The 15951-nt window shown below is 40.1% G+C and overlaps 1 protein-coding gene across 3 annotated transcripts in view; it reads right to left on the minus strand.

Annotated features, from left to right (window-relative positions):
• The window catches only part of SLC35F5 (solute carrier family 35 member F5), a 286304-nt gene that overhangs the window by 87079 nt on the left and 183274 nt on the right, over positions 1–15951 (minus strand). The window lies entirely within an intron of this gene.

Here is a 15951-nt window from a genome sequence, read left to right on the forward strand (position 1 = left end):
GAAACATCTTTCTCAGAAAGGTTTCCATTTTCTTATCCATTGGCTCTCTGAACGAAGAACTATCCTTAAGAGGTATAGTAGTACATTTAACAAGCATAGAGATAGCACCATCCACCATAGGAATGGAGCCCCACAAATCCAGTTGAGAGTCTGGTACCAACTTTTTAAAAGTAGAACCAATTCCTTCCGATTCGTTCTTAATAATGTTCGCCATCTTAACCGGCACAGGAAAAGTCAAAGGAACTTTCCGGTCTTTGAAAACTCTGTCTAATTTAGGTATCATAGGTTCTTCAGGCAGCGCAGCTTCTGGAACCTCTAACATAGACAGAACCTTCTTTAATAATAATTTTAAATCTAAAGGACGGTTCCTCCGCAACAGCAGGCTTAGACGCTAAGGACTCTGACCCAGAAAGTTCACCCTCTGAAGCTACAGAGGTTAACTCATCATTGGATAACTGGGACTTAATAGCTTAGATGACTCCGGGTCAGGAGAGCTATGTTTAACCTTTCTTTTGCGTTTGTTAAAGCGAGGTAATACACTGAGGGCCGCAGACACCGCCGTTTGTAATTGCACAGCAAAGTCCACAGGAAGAAGGCCCCCAATCCGGATGGAGTATTAGATGTGCTACGGGGAACTGTATGTGGAGTGGATAATGTAGCAAGGGTAGTAATCTCACGGGACGCCGAGTCCTGAGAGGTAGACGGCTCAGAGGAACTAAGAGCCTCAGCAGGCTTGTCTCCCTTCTTAGACTTTATAACGGTGTTAAGGCATGTGGAACATAATTGTGTGGGCGGGAAAACCACGGCCTTCTCACAATATAAATAGGTATGATTTAGTACAGAAGACAGAAGGAGAACCTTCTAACAGGTTATACTAACAGAAGGACACAAATAAAAACGTTTTTTATTATAGAAAACTGCACCTTTATACTCCCAATGGCTGGGGCACTCACCACCTCCTAGACCCAGACAGTTAACAGAGGAAACGCTCTCCTCAGGTTTAAGTCTCAGACGAAATGTAGGATATGAACATAGACCACACCCGGTCACATGGAGTGCAAGACAGTACTTCTCCTGTTATTACAAGTACAGCAAGTAATAGGAGCTGTGCAACACTTTCAAAAACGAATGTGAAACTTAAAAGTAAAACCTGTTTGTTCCAGCCAAAAACATACATTCTATAAGCCCAGGAAAAAATCACACAAAGCAGCCTGTAAATAATTAATACACTGATTAATTAACACCAACAGTTCAATAAACCCCCTTCAGAGGATATTAACTCTGGATCCTATCAAGGTATAATAGAGCCACACTGTGACCCTGTTATGGAGTTTTATGTGTAAAAATTTAAACAATCTTACCTCCAGGATCCATGCTGTGGAACAGAACACAGTCTCTCAAGTGTGACAGTCATATTGCAGACACTTCTCTGCCACCTCCTAGAGTGACGAAAGGCAAAGAATGACTGTGGTAATGAGAAAATTGGAAGGATATTTAAGTCTTTGGTGGGGGTGTCTTTGCCTCCTCCTCCTGGCCAGGTGTTGTATTTCCCAACAGTAAGGAATGAAGCTGTGGACCCTCCCTATCTCAGGAAAGAAATGCTAATTATTTACTTTCATTTGTGTTTTTTCATATCTTGTATTCTTTATTGTGTTCACTTTTTTATTATGTTGTATCAATATATGTATAAATGTAGAGGATAGTGAGCCGGGTGGTGCACACAGGACTTGTGATTAGAGTACCCACTCATCGGATTGGCTCTCAAATATTTGAAATAGTGCTTGATATTGATTGTATTCTATCTATGATTAAGAACCTGTAACGGCGTGAAACACGTCAGATGGTGTACTCCCCCCCTCCACTGTGTATATGTGCATGTTTTTAATTTGCTCCTCAATAAAGTGATTTTTTTATATAATTGGACTAGCGAGTGCTGCTAAACTTTTGTGCTTAAATAGAATTTGTACCCAAAATTTGAAGTCAAGCTTTGATAATCAGTGTGCATTACTACCTCCACTGAGAACCATCCTACACACTGAGAATATTACAGCAATACAGGAACAGGAAAGGATTATAACACAGAAAACCGAAAACCTTTAGTGTGCCTGCGCTACCGGTGAGCGCTAAAAGGTAACAAACAGAAATTTAGCATAGGTGAAATAAAACATACTGTGCATTGCCTAAAATAAGGTGCAGGTACGCACCTCTCAGAAGCTCTGTCCACTGTGCTTACCTCAGCTGCAGCAACCTGCTTCCAATAGACAAGCCCATCCTAAGCAGTGTGAGCATGATAAAAAGGATTTCAGTTAGTAACAGCATACCAATCCAGGGTATTGGTGGACAGGTCCACGTATATCACCTGGGGAGGGATGTGGATCCAAAGGAGCAGCTCACTGTAAACCAGGGGATTGGTGGACAAATCCACATTTAATCAGGGAGGCCTACAACATTACTCACTGAGAAAAGACCTTTCATTACATGGCTGATAACTCCTTGTCTATGTCTACCCCTCTGAGCTACAGGTTACTGCAAGGAGGATTCGAACCTATGATCGCATACAGGATACTGTTTCAAATGATGAGTAGATCTTGCACTTTACTTTCACCTCACTCCTCATCAAGGAGATAAAAGGAAATGACAGAGGATCATGGGAAGTGGGAGAGATTTATAGCTCTGGTGTCTTGACTCCTCCTAGTGGTCAGGATGGGAATATTCCCAACACGTGATGGCTCGTGGACTCTCACCAGCCGTTGAAAGAAATGTCCTTTACATCCAAAGAGAAGCTGAACTGCTAACCAACTGCCTAATCACTATCGGCTAGATTTAGAGTTTTGTCGGTAAGGACCCGCGTAGCCAACGCTGGCTTTTTTCTGGCCGCACCATAAAAATAACTCTGGTATTGAGAGTCCACAGAATGGCTGCGTTAGGCTCCAAAAAAGGAGCGTAGAGCATATTTAACGCCACTGCAACTCTCGATACCAGAGTTGCTTACGGACGCGGCCAGCCTCAAAAACGTGCTTGTGCACGATTCCCCCATAGGAAACAATGGGGCTGTTTGAGCTGAAAAAAACCTAACACCTGCAAAAAAGCCGCGTTCAGCTCCTAACGCAGCCCCATTGTTTGCTATGGGGAAACACTTCCTACGTCTGCACCTAACACTCTAACATGTACCCCGAGTCTAAACACCCCTAACCTTACACTTATTAACCCCTAATCTGCCGCCCCCGCTATCGCTGACCCCAGCATATTATTATTAACCCCTAATCTGCCGCTCCGTAAACCGCTGCTACTTACATTATCCCTATGTACCCCTAATCTGCTGCCCCTAACACCGCCGACACCTATATTATATTTATTAACCCCTAATCTGCCCCCCACAACGTCGCCTCCACCTGCCTACACTTATTAACCCCTAATCTGCTGACCGGACCTGAGCGCTACTATAATAAAGTTATTAACCCCTAATCCGCCTCACTAACCCTATAATAAATAGTATTAACCCCTAATCTGCCCTCCCTAACATCGCCAACACCTAACTTCAATTATTAACCCCTAATCTGCCGACTGGAGCTCACCGCTATTCTAATAAATGTATTAACCCCTAAAGCTAAGTCTAACCCTAACACTAACACCCCCCTAAGTTAAATATAATTTACATCTAACGAAATTAATTATCTCTTATTAAATAAATTATTCCTATTTAAAGCTAAATACTTACCTGTAAAATAAATCCTAATATAGCTACACTATAAATTATAATTATATTATAGCTATTTTAGGATTAATATTTATTTTACAGGTAACTTTGTAATTATTTTAACCAGGTACAATAGCTATTAAATAGTTACCTAGTTAAAATAATAACAAAATTACCTGTAAAATAAATCCTAACCTAAGTTACAATTAAACCTAACACTACACTATCATTAAATTAATTAAATAAAATATCTACAATTACCTACAATTAAACCTAACACTACACTATCAATACATTAATTAAATACAATATCTACAAATAACTACAATGAAATAAACTAACTAAAGTACAAAAAATAAAAAAGAACTAAGTTACAAAAAATAAAAAAATATTTACAAACATAAGGAAAATCTTACAACAATTTTAAACTAATTACACCTACTCTAAGCCCCCTAATAAAATAACAAAGCCCCCAAAATAAAAAATGCCCTACCCTATTCTAAATTACTAAAGTTCAAAGCTCTTTTACCTTACCAGCCCTGAACAGGGCCCTTTGCGGGGCATGCCCCAAAGAATTCAGCTCTTTTGCCTGTAAAAAAAACCCATACAATACCCCCCCCCAACATTACAACCCACCACCCACATACCCCTAATCTAACCCAAACCCCCCTTAAATAAATCTAACACTAAGCCCCTGAAGATCATCCTACCTTGTCTTCACCATACCAGGTTCACCGATCCGTCCTGGCTCCAAAATCTTCATCCAACCCAAGCGGGGGCTGGCGATCCATCATCCGGCGGCTGAAGAGGTCCAGAAGAGGCTCCAAAGTCTTCATCCTATCCGGGAAGAAGAGTAGATCCGGACCGGTAACCATCATCTTCCAAGCGGCATCTTCTATCTTCATCCGATGAGGACCGGCTCCATCCTGAAGACCTCCACCGCGGACCCATCTTCATCCGGCGACGTCCAACTGAAGAATGACGGTTCCTTTAAGGGACGTCATCCAAGATGGCGTCCCTCGAATTCCGATTGGCTGATAGGATTCTATCAGCCAATCGGAATTAAGGTAGGAATATTCTGATTGGCTGATGGAACAGCCAATCAGAATCAAGTTCAATCCGATTGGCTGATCCAATCAGTCAATCAGATTGAGCTCGCATTCTATTGGCTGTTCCGATCAGCCAATAGAATGCAAGCTCAATCTGATTGGCTGATTGGATCAGCCAAACGGATTGATCTTGATTCTGATTGGCTGATTCCATCAGCCAATCAGAATATTCCTACCTTAATTCCGATTGGCTGATAGAATCCTATAAGCCAATCGGAATTCGAGGGACGCCATCTTGGATGACGTCCCTTAAAGGAACCGTCATTCTTCAGTTGGACGTCGCCGGATGAAGATGGGTCCGCGGTGGAGGTCTTCAGGATGGAGCCGGTCCTCATCGGATGAAGATAGAAGATGCCGCTTGGAAGATGATGGTTGCCGGTCCGGATCTACTCTTCTTCCCGGATAGGATGTAGACTTTGGAGCCTCTTCTGGACCTCTTCAGCCGCCGGATGATGGATCGTCAGCCCCCGCTTGGGTTGGATGAAGATTTTGGAGCCAGGACGGATCGGTGAACCTGGTATGGTGAAGACAAGGTAGGATGATCTTCAGGGGCTTAGTGTTAGGTTTATTTAAGGGGGGTTTGGGTTAGATTAGGGGTATGTGGATGGTGGGTTGTAATGTTGGGGGGGGGTATTGTATGTTTTTTTTACAGGCAAAAGAGCTGAACTTCTTGGGGCATGCCCCGCAAAGGGCCCTGTTCAGGGCTGGTAAGGTAAAAGAGCTTTGAACTTTAGTAATTTAGAATAGGGTAGGGCATTTTTTTTATTTTGGGGGGCTTTGTTATTTTATTAGGGGGCTTAGAGTAGGTGTAATTAGTTTAAAATTGTTGTAAGATTTTCCTTATGTTTGTAAATATTTTTTTATTTTTTGTAACTTAGTTCTTTTTTATTTTTTGTACTTTAGTTAGTTTATTTCATTGTAGTTATTTATAGGTATTGTATTTAATTAATTTATTGATAGTGTAGTGTTAGGTTTAATTGTAGGTAATTGTAGGTATTTTATTTAATTTATTTATTGATAGTGTAGTGTTAGGTTTAATTGTAACTTAGGTTAGGATTTATTTGACAGGTAAATTTGTAATTATTTTAACTAGGTAGCTATTAAATAGTTCTTAACTATTTAATAGCTATTGTACCTGGTTAAAATAAATACAAAGTTACCTGTAAAATAAATATTATTCCTAAAATAGCTATAATATAATTATAATTTATATTGTAGCTATATTAGGATTTATTTTACAGGTAAGTATTTAGCTTTAAATAGGAATAATTTATTTAATAAGAGTTAATTTATTTCATTAGATAAAAATTATATTTAACTTGGGGGGGTGTTAGTGTTAGACTTAGCTTTAGGGGTTAATACATTTATTAGAATAGCGGTGAGCTCCGGTCGGCAGATTAGGGGTTAATGTTTGAAGTTAGATGTCGGCGATGTAAGGGAGGGCAGATTAGGGGTTAATACTATTTATTATAGGGTTAGTGAGGCGGATTAGGGGTTAATAACTTTATTATAATAGCGGTGCGGTCCGGTCGGCAGATTAGGGGTTAATAAGTGTATGCAGGTGGAGGTGACGTTGAGGGCGGCAGATTAGGTGTTAATAAATATAATATAGAGGTCGGCGGTGTTAGGGGCAGCAGATTAGGGGTACATAGCTATAATGTAGGTGGCGGCGCTTTGCGGTCGGCAGATTAGGAGTTAATTATTGTAGGTAGCTGGCGGCGACGTTGTGGGGGCCAGGTTAGGGGTTAATAAATATAATACAGGGGTCGGCGGTGTTAGGGGCAGCAGATTAGGAGTATATAAGTATAACGTAGGTGGCGGTCGGCAGATTAGGGGTTAAAAAAAATGACTCCAAGACTGATTGGGTCTCCATGCAGGTTTAGACTGTTCCTTCTTGGAAGTGGAAGAGGAAGAATTTCCCTTGAAATTTCGAAAGGAACGAAAATTACTCGGACGTCCCTTTTGTTTGTTTCTCTTATCCTGCGGAAGAAGATGACCCTTACCTCCCATATCAGAAATGATCTCCGTCAAGCCCATTCCAAACAAGGATTCCCCTTGTAAGGAATCACTAAAAGCTTAGACTTAGAGGATAAATCCGCAGACCAAGGTTTTAACCCTAAGGCTCTGCGAGCTAGAACAGAGAAATCTGAAATCTTTGCTGACAGTTTGATAACTTGAAGGGAACCATCTGTAATAAAGGAATTAGCAAATTTAAGAGCTGTAATCCTATCCTGGATTTCATCCAGGGAAGAGTCAGTCCTGATAGCATCAGACAACGCATCAAACCAATATGCCGCCGCACTAGTGACGGTAGCAATGCACACAGCTGGCTGCCATTGTAAGCCCTGGTGTACATACATCCTTTTGAGTAATCCCTCTAACTTTTTATCCATAGGATTTTTAAATGCACAACTATCCTCTAAAGGAATAGTAGTTCTTTTATCTAAAGTGGAAACCGCTCCTTCCACCTTGGGTACTGTCTGCCAAGCTTCCTTGACAGCATCAGCTATGGGAAACATCTTTTTAAATATAGGAGATGGAGAAAAAGGGATACCGGTCTCTCCCACTCCTTAGTAATAATCTCAGAAGCTCGGTCTGGAACCGGAAAAACATCTGTTGAGGTAGGAACCTCAAAATATTTGTTAAGCTTACTGGATCTTTTAGGGTTAATAACGACCGTGGAGTCTGTGTCATCCAAAGTAGCTTAAACCTATTTAAGTAGTAGACGGAGGTGTTCTACCCTAAACCTGAAAGAAACTACCTCAGTATCAGTAAGAGGAATGATACTGTCCGAATCTGAGATTTCACCCTCAGATACTACCACGGTATCCTCCCCTTCAGACTTCTGGGAGTGAGCATCCGCAATAGCGAGAACTCCGTCAGAAACCTCTCTGATTTTCCTCGTTACGCTTTCCTTGCAACATTTGGAAAAGCAGACAACGCATCTGAAACTGCAGAAGACATAATGGGAAGCAATGTCTTTTAAAGTAACCCCAGCAGGAGTTATAGAGGAGACGCAGGGCACTGCTTGTGAGGACGGTAAACCTTGGGACGCTTGAGGAAAAAGCTGCGGCATAAATTGATCATTGGCATTAAACTCCTGAACAGCATCCTCTTTAGTAAATGATGGTTCAGTAAAAAAGTCTTTCCCTGTAGCTTAACCCCTTAATGACCACAGCACTTTTCCATTTTCTGACCGTTTGGGACCAAGGCTATTTTTACATTTCTGTGGTGTTTGTGTTTAGCTGTAATTTTACTCTTACTCATTTACTGTACCCACACATATTATATACAGTTTTTCTCGCCATTAAATGGACTTTCTAAAGATACCATTATTTTCATCATATCTTATAATTTACTATAAAAAATATATAAAATATGAGGAAAAAATGGAAAAACACACACTTTTTCTAACTTTGACCCCCAAAATCTGTTACACATCTGCAACCACCAAAAAACACTCATGCTAAATAGTTTCCAAATTTTGTCCTGAGTTTAGAAATACCCAATGTTTACATGTTCTTTGCTTTTTTTTGCAAGTTATAGGGCAATAAATACAAGAAGCACTTTGCTATTTCCAAACCACTTTTTTTCAAACTTAGCGCTAGTTACATTGGAACACTGATATCTTCCAGGAATCCCTGAATATCCCTTGACATGTATATATTTTTTTTTAGAAGACATCCCAAAGTATTGATCTAGGCCCATTTTGGTATATTTCATGCCACCATTTCACCGCCAAATGCGATCAAATAAAAAAAATTGTTCACTTTTTCACACATTTTGTTACAAACTTTAGGTTTCTCACTGAATTTATTTACAAACAGCTCGTGCAATTATGGCACAAATGGTTGTAAATGCTTCTCTGGAATCCCCTTTTTTCATAAATAGCAGACATATATGGATTTGTTGTTGCTTTTTGGTAATTAGAAGGCCGCTAAATGCCACTGCGCACCACACGTATATTATGCCCAGCAATGAAGAGGTTAATTAGGGAGCATGTAGGGAGCTTGTAGGGTTAATTTTAGCTTTATTGTAGTGTAGTAGACAACCCTAAGTATTGATCTAGGCCCATTTTGGTATATTTCATGCCACCATTTCAACGCCAAATGCGATTAAATAAAAAAAAAAGTAAAATTTTTCACAATTTTAGGTTTCTCACTGAAATCATTTACAAACAGCTTGTGCAATTATGGCACAAATGGTTGTAAATGCTTCTCTGGGATCCCCTTTGTTGAGAAATAGCAGACATACATGGCTTTGGCGTTGCTTTTTGGTAATTAGAAGGCCGCTAAATGCCGCTGCGCATCACACGTGTATTATGGCTAGCAGTGAAGGGGTTAATTAGGTAGCATGTAGGGAGCTTGCAGGGTTAATTTTAGCTTTAGTGTAGAGATCAGCCTCCCACCTGACACATTACACCCCCTGATCCCTCCCAAACAGCTCTCTTCCCTCCCCCACCCCACAATTGCCCCCGCCATGTTAAGTACTGGCAGAAAGTCTGCCAGTACTAAAAAAAAAAAGCTATCCTTGATAAAAAATAAATAAAAAAAAAAGGCATATTTACATATGCTGCTCTGGAGGATCCCCCCTTAGCCCCCAACCTCCCTGATACCCCCCAAACAGCTCTTTACCCATCCCCCTCTAACTTATTAGTAGCCATCTTTGGTACTGGCAGCTGTCTGCCAGTACCCAGTTTATAGTAAAATATGTTTTTATTATTTTTTTTTAAATAATTTTCTGTAGTGTAGCTTGCCCCCCCAAAAGATCAACCCACCACCCCTCCCAGATCTCTTAGATTGACATATATGTAAATATATTTGGCAATCACTGCCACTTTTCTCCCATCATTTTTCTGTAGTGTAGCGGTTCCCACCCGCTTCCTACCCTCGAGCGCGCACGCGGCATTCCCGCCCACGATCCCGCCCCCCTCCACATCATACGGCCCATCGATGGCCGCCCACCCGCCTCCCAGACTGGCTCCCACCCACCAACGAAACCGGCCATCGATGTCCGGTACAGAGAGGGCCACAGAGTGGCTCTCTCTGCATCGGATGGCCAAGGGGGGTTATTGCAGGATGCCTCGATGTTGAGGCATCACTGCAATAACCGGAAAGCAGCTGGAAGCGAGCAGGATCGATTCCAGCTGCTTTCCAGACCAAGGACGTACGCCACACGTCCTCGGTCATTAACTGTATTTTTTTTGAGGACGTGTGGCGTACGTCCTTGGTCGTTAAGGGGTTAAGGTCCTCTAAATACATGAGGAACAAAAAAAGGGATTGGTGGTTCGACATTGGCATTAAAGCATAAAGAACAAGTGACAGACTCTTGGTCCATCTTAACTTCCCAGTTGGTCACAATATTTGGCAATTTTTTGAGCAATTTTACACTGACAGAAAACAGAATTTATGTTTACCTGATAAATTACTTTCTCCAACGGTGTGTCCGGTCCACGGCGTCATCCTTACTTGTGGGATATTCTCTTCCCCAACAGGAAATGGCAAAGAGCCCAGCAAAGCTGGTCACATGATCCCTCCTAGGCTCCGCCTACCCCAGTCATTCGACCGACGTTAAGGAGGAATATTTGCATAGGAGAAACCATATGGTACCGTGGTGACTGTAGTTAAAGAAATAAATTATCAGACCTGATTAAAAAAACCAGGGCGGGCCGTGGACCGGACACACCGTTGGAGAAAGTAATTTATCAGGTAAACATAAATTCTGTTTTCTCCAACATAGGTGTGTCCGGTCCACGGCGTCATCCTTACTTGTGGGAACCAATACCAAAGCTTTAGGACACGGATGAAGGGAGGGAGCAAATCAGGTCACCTAAATGGAAGGCACCACGGTTTGCAAAACCTTTCTCCCAAAAATAGCCTCAGAAGAAGCAAAAGTATCAAACTTGTAAAATTTGGTAAAAGTGTGCAGTGAAGACCAAGTCGCTGCCCTACATATCTGATCAACAGAAGCCTCGTTCTTGAAGGCCCATGTGGAAGCCACAGCCCTAGTGGAATGAGCTGTGATTCTTTCGGGAGGCTGCCGTCCGGCAGTCTCGTAAGCCAATCTGATGATGCTTTTAATCCAAAAAGAGAGAGAGGTAGAAGTTGCTTTTTGACCTCTCCTTTTACCGGAATAAACAACAAACAAGGAAGATGTTTGTCTAAAATCCTTTGTAGCTTCTAAATAGAATTTTAGAGCGCGAACAACATCCAAATTGTGCAACAAACGTTCCTTCTTTGAAACTGGTTTCGGACACAGAGAAGGTACGATAATCTCCTGGTTAATGTTTTTGTTAGAAACAACTTTTGGAAGAAAACCAGGTTTAGTACGTAAAACCACCTTATCTGCATGGAACACCAGATAAGGAGGAGAACACTGCAGAGCAGATAATTCTGAAACTCTTCTAGCAGAAGAAATTGCAACTAAAAACAAAACTTTCCAAGATAATAACTTAATATCAACGGAATGTAAGGGTTCAAACGGAACCCCCTGAAGAACTGAAAGAACTAAATTGAGACTCCAAGGAGGAGTCAAAGGTTTGTAAACAGGCTTAATTCTAACCAGAGCCTGAACAAAGGCTTGAACATCTGGCACAGCTGCCAGCTTTTTGTGAAGTAACACAGACAAGGCAGAAATCTGTCCCTTCAGGGAACTTGCAGATAATCCTTTTTCCAATCCTTCTTGAAGGAAGGATAGAATCTTAGGAATCTTAACCTTGTCCCAAGGGAATCCTTTAGATTCACACCAACAGATATATTTTTTCCAAATTTTGTGGTAAATCTTTCTAGTTACAGGCTTTCTGGCCTGAACAAGAGTATCGATAACAGAATCTGAGAACCCTCGCTTCGATAAGATCAAGCGTTCAATCTCCAAGCAGTCAGCTGGAGTGAAACCAGGTTCGGATGTTCGAACGGACCCTGAACAAGAAGGTCTCGTCTCAAAGGTAGCTTCCAAGGTGGAGCCGATGACATATTCACCAGATCTGCATACCAAGTCCTGCGTGGCCACGCAGGAGCTATCAAGATCACCTTTTTCCAATCCTTCTCAGATTAAACACTAAAAAACTCTAAGCCATCTACGTGGAGATGTTGCCTGTACAACGGCAAAGAGAATGACTGGGGTAGGCGGAGCCTAGGAGGGATCATGTGACCAGCTTTGCTGGGCTCTTTGCCATTTCCTGTTGGGGAAGAGAATATCCCACAAGTAAGGATGACGCCGTGGACCGGACACACCTATGTTGGAGAAAAACGTTACTGTCACTTTAAATGGAACAGAAAAGAACGTCAAAAAGGGCGCGTAATGCTCTCCCTCTAGTCCCGCCCATTGTGGGCATGCCAAATTCAGCCATCTCCCGGTCGCATTTATTATTAAAAGCGTCGGGAGATGAGAACCACCAACAGTCAATGTTTTCAGCCCCAGTGCCTGGCCTACACTGTCAATAAAGTCCCCATCCATGAAACTTCTTATTGTCCCATCATAAGTAAAGTGCCTCCGTTTCTGAGAACAGTCCCCCAGATACTAGGTTAGCACTTACCTCCTCATCTGCCTGACAGTGAAGGCAGCTCCAGGTTTAAGAGGTCCTCTCCCTCCTATGGACCTGTGATAAAGGAAAAGACTGAGTAAGATCCCTCAGTCTTTCAGAAGTAGGGCAGCATCAATATGGGAAGCGCAGTGAGAATTATGTCCCACAAGTTATTATTGCTCTAAAGCCACCAAAGCTCTACTGAAGAGACTGATGGACTACGGCTACACCCTAGGACAAAGCAGCACAATCTTGCACTACGTAATAAATAATAAACTCTTGATTAATAAACTCTTGATTGAAGAATCTATACTAACACCTCACTTTACCCCTTCCTATCACTAATGTAGGCAAAGAGAATGACTGGATTGGGAGTGAAGGGAGGAGCTATTTAACAGCTCTGCTGTGGTGCTCTTTGCCGCCTCCTGCTAACCAGGAGGTGAATATCCCATTAGTAATTAAGATGATCCGTGGAACTCATTGTGTCATAAAAAAGAAATTAAGGCTTTGGGCTGAATGCCCATTTAAGGGCAGTAAAAGAGCTGAATGCCCTTGCAATGCCAATACAAGTGCCACTTTAGGGGCAATGAGCAGCTTATGATTTTTGAGAGTTAGGTTTTTTTTATTTTGGGGGATTGGTTGGGTGGGGGTGTTTACTTTTAGGGGGGACTTAGTCATTTTTTTAAGGTAAAAGAGCTGTTTAACTTAGGGCAATGCCCTACAAAAGGCCCTTATAAGTTAGTTTATTATAGGTTAGGGGGTGTTTTTATTTTGGAGGGCTTTTTTATTTTTATAGGGCTATTCGATTAAGTGCAATTGTTTTTATTTTTGATAATTTCATTTTTTGTTTTTTGTAATTTAGTGTTTCTTATTTTTTGCAATTTTAGATTTTTTTTAATTTTTTTTGTAGTGTTAGGTTTTTTTAAATGTGTAATTTAGTATTTCTAATTGGTAGTTTTTTTTTTATTTTAAGATAGATATATTGTAATTTTAGAATAAAATAATTTTTGGTGTACACATAAGCTTCACAAGCGCCACTTTCATTATGCAGTCTAAGGAAGACAGACACACAAAAAAATCATCTTATAATGTATTAGGTAAATCAGTTTTGAATCCAACACACTCAGATTCTGATCTCACCAAACCTATGAAAGAATTATTTCACTCTCTAGAAGACGAGATAACATATCCCTAATAATACTGCACACACTAACTATTATGATAATAAGAATTCTTCACATCCTTATAATAATTATGAACGGAGTAACAAATGGACGACTGTCCATCATAAAATCCAGAAATACAAACTACAAAGGAAATTATAAACACAACACATACAATCATACTGGACAATCCTATCATTATAGGAACAATCGGAATTACAACTATAATTCCCAAAACAGACATCAACACAACAATAGTTTGAAAAATGATGGACAAAGAAATTACTACCAAGATAGTCCTAGATATAGGAATTATGATCAAACCAGACACAACTATGTTCAACATTCTTATTACTATAATCATAGGCCATCCCATCACTCAAATCATTCATCAGACAATGACACACATCCTAGGGACACACAACCAATTTCAACACCCCACCCGTTCTCAACCTCTCACTTCGGTTTCAGAAGATAATGTATTTCAAGAACGACTAATTAGACCCAATTCTTCATCCACTTCGTCTTTTTTAGAGATTGCCCCACAACACCGCAGAACTCACATAGAAGAACAAACCCCCAAAAAAGACTATTTTACATAGACCAAGAGGCTCCAGAGATAGAGGCCTTACCGCCAAAAAAGAAGAATTACAAAGACTAGAAAAAGGAATTTTCAATCTATCTACACATACTCTATCTCTGAATGAAAAGAGAATTCTCAACAAAGGTCTCTCTTTTTGTCCGCCCAACCCCCATAATATTTTCAACTTATTTGTAGACATTAATCGTTTCACAAGAAAATTATCCTTACAAAAATTTTATGCACAAAAAACCCTAAAAAAACACAATTTGTTGGAAGAAAACACTATGTATTCTTACAGACACCATGAATGGTGGGAATAATATACCTACATCCATGGGTCCATAGAAAACTTAACTACACACTTATACGAAGGCGTAATCCATACGAACATAAAAGCGAAATCATCTTTTTCTCCACCATTAGGATCTAACCGCTATGTAGAAATATACCATCTTGTTTTAGACGATCTATATAAAATAATAACAAAGATCTGCTTAATATGTTTCCAGAATATAGAAACTGACAAATTTATCTTAGAATTTAGGATTTAAAATCGAACTGTCAGTTCCAAATATTTTGAAGTATCATTAAGTTCAGCTGCTATTTTGTGTCTTTTTTTATGTAGCATTTTGTTACCAATCATCATAAGTTCACTTATATAGCGATTTTTAATGGATCACTAGATCCATTTGTTTGTTTTTAATAGTGATGCACCGAAATGGAAATTCTGGACCGAAACCGAATCCGAAAATCCGGGATGCACTTGGCCGAAAACCGAAACTGATACCGAAAATGTATTTTTTCAAATTATTTTTTTTTAGTTTTTTTTTTTTTTTTTGCATAATTAGAGCCAAAAATATCCTAAAACAATAATATGCTACACAATAATTTTACTAAGAAAAAAAAAAAAAAACCAGGCAAACAATAATGCCATTTTCGGACAAAATGTTTCTGCGACCAAAATTTTGGTGCATCCCAACTTAAAACAATTATAAATATCAATATACTGTATTATTCTTCATTTAGTTCTATGTAACAGAATCATATTTAACAGTTTTTTTTTTTTTACTAATTATCCAAATAAAGTATAGTCCTAGAAAACTCATATGCAGAACAGTAAGTCAAGTAATAAACTTAAACAGCAGCTCTAGGCTAGCATCAAATTTGAAACATGCTACACAATAATTTTACAGAAAATAACAGGCTAAAAAAACGAAAAACGAAATAGCCAAAAATGCTATTTTCGTCCGAAACTTTCTGCGGCCGAAATTTCGGTGCATCCCTAGTTTTTAACACATTGTACATATTATGTTTTAGTGGTTACTATTGGCTAATGAATATCCAATCATAAACAATGTATGTATTTTTAAGCCTCACTGAAGGCACAATTTGTATAATACCTGATGAAACGGCCAAGAGCTTGCGACCGAGAAACGCGTTGTTTTAGCTCAAATAAACACCTTGTTTTTATCATACTCGGATTTTGGAACTCTTTCATAAACCTCCTATTTTGAAGCCAATTGCCATTAAGGAACACACCACACCTCTATTGCTTTGCCTTCCACAGCAGCGCTACTGCGTTGTTAATCACCTTGCTCTCTACAGGTGCATATCCCATGGACAAACAGAGATTGGAACAATAATCCACCTGGCTATGGACCTCCAGCAGTGTTTTTTCCTGTTACCAACAAGACTTCGTCCTTCCAGTGTACTGACTACTGTTTAAAAGGTCAGCCTGCTTGTTTGCACTTTTTTTACTAAGAGTGCCACTTCACTTGTGAGTACCATTTCACTTGTCCTTTTTCCACATCATTGCACATTTGTGTATGATTACCACACCATAAGGCGCTTTCTTTCTATTTCCATATTGTAATTTT

The sequence above is a fragment of the Bombina bombina genome, chromosome 1 (assembly GCF_027579735.1).
Source record: "Bombina bombina isolate aBomBom1 chromosome 1, aBomBom1.pri, whole genome shotgun sequence".
In the NCBI taxonomy this organism is placed as follows: domain Eukaryota; kingdom Metazoa; phylum Chordata; class Amphibia; order Anura; family Bombinatoridae; genus Bombina; species Bombina bombina.